Source organism: Oncorhynchus tshawytscha, linkage group LG01 (genome assembly GCF_018296145.1).
Source record: "Oncorhynchus tshawytscha isolate Ot180627B linkage group LG01, Otsh_v2.0, whole genome shotgun sequence".
NCBI lineage: Eukaryota > Metazoa > Chordata > Actinopteri > Salmoniformes > Salmonidae > Oncorhynchus > Oncorhynchus tshawytscha.
In genome coordinates this window covers 22,022,804-22,026,937 of record NC_056429.1, presented here as the reverse complement: position 1 = coordinate 22,026,937, position 4,134 = coordinate 22,022,804, and the positions used below count along the sequence as shown (strand labels likewise).

The 4,134-nt window shown below is 42.2% G+C and overlaps 1 non-coding gene across 1 annotated transcript; it reads right to left on the bottom strand.

The window, feature by feature from the left end:
* Positions 1 to 215: 215 nt before the first annotated feature.
* On the bottom strand, positions 216 to 286 carry trnag-gcc. The gene has a single exon. It is a non-coding gene; the product is annotated as a tRNA-Gly (tRNA).
* Between the last annotated feature and the right edge of the window lie 3,848 nt (positions 287 to 4,134).

The following is a 4,134-nucleotide window of genomic DNA, read 5'->3' as shown; positions in this document are numbered from 1 at the left end:
TCAACACGCCATATTTTTGTTTAGGTAAATAGGGAAAGAACTGGCTTTATCAGTTATCGAGTTTTATAATAGTATCAACAATACTAGCTAGCTATACCTACACTTAGTTGTTCATATCATGATATGTTTAAAAAGCGGGGATTGGAGTGGGTAAACATGCTAAAAAAAAGAAGAGTGACGAACCGATAAGAAGAAAATAGAGCAAAAAATATCGTTGCATTGGCCGGGAATCGAACCCGGGCCTCCCGCGTGGCAGGCGAGAATTCTACCACTGAACCACCAATGCTTATATACCCGTCAAAAACAAGGTGTATAAATAAGATTCATAAAACGGTATTTGATGCGTTTATATGGCTGCCGTAGTGGGAATACATTTACCCTATTCACACTTTTAAAACACGGAAGCGTAACACAGAAACGATGTATACAACTTCTTCCGAGCTCACGTATCCATATGCGTGCCACTAGAAACCCCTGTATTATGTTGGATCTTCACAGTATGTATGGTGTTCTTTGGATGCAACTCAGCATCCTTTGTCCTCCAAACACGACGAGTTGAGTTTTTACCAAAAAGTTATATTTTGGTTTCATCTGACCGTATGACATTCTCCCAATCTTCTTCTGGATCATCCAAATGCTCTCTAGCAAACTTCAGACGGGCCTGGACATGTACTGGTTTAAGCAGGGGTAACGTCTGGCACTGCAGGATTTGAGTCCCTAGCGGCGTAGTGTGTTACTGATGGTAGGCTCTGTTACTTTGGTCCCAGCTCTCTGCAGGTTATTCACTAGGTCCCCCCGTGTGGTTCTAGGATTTTTGCTCACCGTTCTTGTGATCATTTTGACCCCATGGGGTGAGATTTTGCGTGGAGCCCCAGATCAAGGGAGATTATCAGTGGTCTTGTATGTCTTCCATTTCCTAATAATTGCTCCCACAGTTGATTTCTACAAACTGAACTGCTTACCAATTGCAGATTCAGTCTTCCCTGCCTGGTGCAGGTCTACAATTTTGTTTCTGGTATCCTTTGACAGCTCTTTGGTCTTGGCCATAGTGGAGTTTGGAGTGTGACTGTTTGAGGTTGTGGACAGGTGTCTTTTATACTGATAACAAGTTCAAACAGGTGCCATTAATACAGGTAACGAGTGGAGGACAGAGGAGCCTCTTAAAGAAGAAGTTACAGGTCTGTGAGAGCCAGAAATCCTGCTTGTTTGTAGGTGACCAAATACTTATTTTCCACCATAATTTGCAAATAAATTCATTAAAAATCCTACAATGTGATTTTCTGGATGTTTTCCCTCATTTCGTCTGCCATAGTTGAAGTGTACCTATGATGAAAATTACAGGCCTCTCTCATCTTATTAAGTGGGAGAACTTCACAATTGGTGGCTGACTAAATACTTTTTTGCCCCACTGTATGTGTGATTGTGATTTACTCAACTAGTGCTTCTGCTCTGTAGCAGAGGGGTTATGGGAGGCCTGGGCTTTAGGTCTTAGGGGAGGTCTGAGGGGTTAAGAGCTCTGTTTCTCTGGTTACCTCCAGAGCTCTGTTTCTCTGGTTAACCTCCAGAGATCTGTTTCTCTGGTTACCTCCAGAGCTCTATTTCTCTGGTTAACCTCCAGATCTCTGTTTCTCTGGTTACCTCCAGATCTCTGTTTCTCTGGTTACCTCCAGATCTCTGTTTCTCTGGTTACCTCCAGATCTCTGTTTCTCTGGTTACCTCCAGATCTCTGTTTCTCTTGTTAACCTCCAGAGCTCTGTTTCTCTGGTTGCCTCCAGAGCTCTGTTTCTCTGGTTGCCTCCAGATCTCTGTTTCTCTGGTTAACCTCCAGAGCTCTGTTTCTCTGGTTACCTCCAGAGCTCTGTTTCTCTGGTTAACCTCCAGAGCTCTGTTTCTCTGGTTAACCTCCAGAGCTCTGTTTCTCTGGTTAACCTCCAGAGCTCTGTTTCTCTGGTTAACCTCCAGAGCTCTGTTTTTGCTTCTCTAAGTAAATCTAAGGAAGGAATGGAATTAAGAATGAGAGATCTTTTAACACAAAATGTCGTGTTAACTCAACTTTTTGTGGCTTCTTTTACCATGTCATTTGTATTTACCATTTGAAAATGTCTACATTTTATTGGTATGGATTTACTATGTTGGATTGAGCTAGTGTTAATGTCTGATTTATAGTTGGTGAATATACCTGTAATAAATATCTTTTTGGAATAAAATTAACTTTTTCAGAGATTATACTGTTCTGTGGCATAATTCACCTGATCACTATGTAACTCTATTGATAATGTGGTATAATTAACCTGATTTCACTATGTAACTCTATTGATAATGTGGTATAATTAACCTGATTTCACTATGTAACTCTATTGATAATGTGGTATAATTAACCTGATCACTATGTAACTCTATTGGGAATGTGGTTGAATGCTTTACTGAGCTACTTTTAGTCAACTTTAACAGAAGGCAAGGTGTTTGTATGAAACCATGGAAACTGCTGTGATTCTGTTCAGCAGATGTCTTCCTCTAAAGCCACATCCTTTAGTATCTAAGCCACACACCTCTTAGCATTTAAGCCACACCCTCTTAGCCTATAAACCACACCCTTGTCTAGTCTAAGACAACCCTCTTAGTACATGAGCCTCCCCTACTAACCTATAAACCACACCCTTGTCTAGTCTAAGCCACACCCTCTTAGTATATGAGCCTCTCCTACTAACCTATAAGCCACACCCTTGTCTAGTCTAAGCCACACCCTCTTAGTATATGAGCCTCTCCTACTAACCTATAAGCCACACCCTTGTCTAGTCTAAGCCACACCCTCTTAGTATATGAGCCTCTCCTACTAACCTATAAGCCACACCTACTAAGACTATAAGCCACACCCTCAAACAGAAACCTATCTGAAAGGTTGCTGGAGCCTTTTCAAACAGAATGACCTGACCTTAACATGGAGGAGACTGTAGTTAACATGGAGGAGACTGTAGTTAACATGGAGGAGACTGTAGTTACCATTGAGGAGACTGTAGTTAACATGGAGGAGACTGTAGTTAACATGGAGGAGACTGTAGTTAACATGGAGGAGACTGTAGTTAACATGGAGGAGACTGTAGTTAACATGGAGGAGACTGTAGTTAACATGGAGGAGACTGTAGTTAACATGGAGGAGACTGTAGTTAACATGGAGGAGACTGTAGTTAACATGGAGGAGACTGTAGTTAACATGGAGGAGACTGTAGTTAACATGGAGGAGACTGTAGTTAACATGGAGGAGACTGTAGTTAACATGGAGGAGACTGTAGTTAACATGGAGGAGACTGTAGTTACCATGGAGGAGACTGTAGTTAACATGGAGGAGACTGTAGTTAACATGGAGGAGACTGTAGTTAACATGGAGGAGACTGTAGTTAACATGGAGGAGACTGTAGTTAACATGGAGGAGACTGTAGTTAACATGGAGGAGACTGTAGTTAACATGGAGGAGACTGTAGTTAACATGGAGGAGACTGTAGTTAACATGGAGGAGACTGTAGTTAACATGGAGGAGACTGTAGTTAACATGGAGGAGACTGTAGTTAACATGGAGGAGACTGTAGTTAACATGGAGGAGAATGTAGGGCATCATTTCAAACAGAATGGACTGACCTTGACATTGAGGAGACTGTAGGGCATTATTTCCCAAACTTGGTCCTGGGGACCCCAAGAAGTGCCTGTGCCACCTACTTAGCCTATAAAATGTTGAGTGTTCGAACAGCCATCAAAACCCTTACCCAAATTTAAAATGCAACTTAAATATTTTGTTTGTCATAATATGTCCACAAACTCTTCTGAACTGTTTCCTCTGGGAAGCATGCGGACACCTTTGGCCTCCTACTAAGCCTATAAACCACACCTACTAACCTATAAGCCACACCTACTAACCTATAAGCCACACCTACTAACCTATAAGCCACACCCCCAAACACAGACCTCCCTGAGAGGTTGCTGGAGCCTCGTCAGACTGAATGACATGACATTGAACTGGAAGAGACCATAGTGTCCTCAACTCTGGTCCTCCCAGCCAGTTCCACTGTGTTTTTTCACTGTTCCCTTCTTCCTAATCAGGGATTGGTTAAGACCTGTGATACCAGGTGGGTGTAATTAATG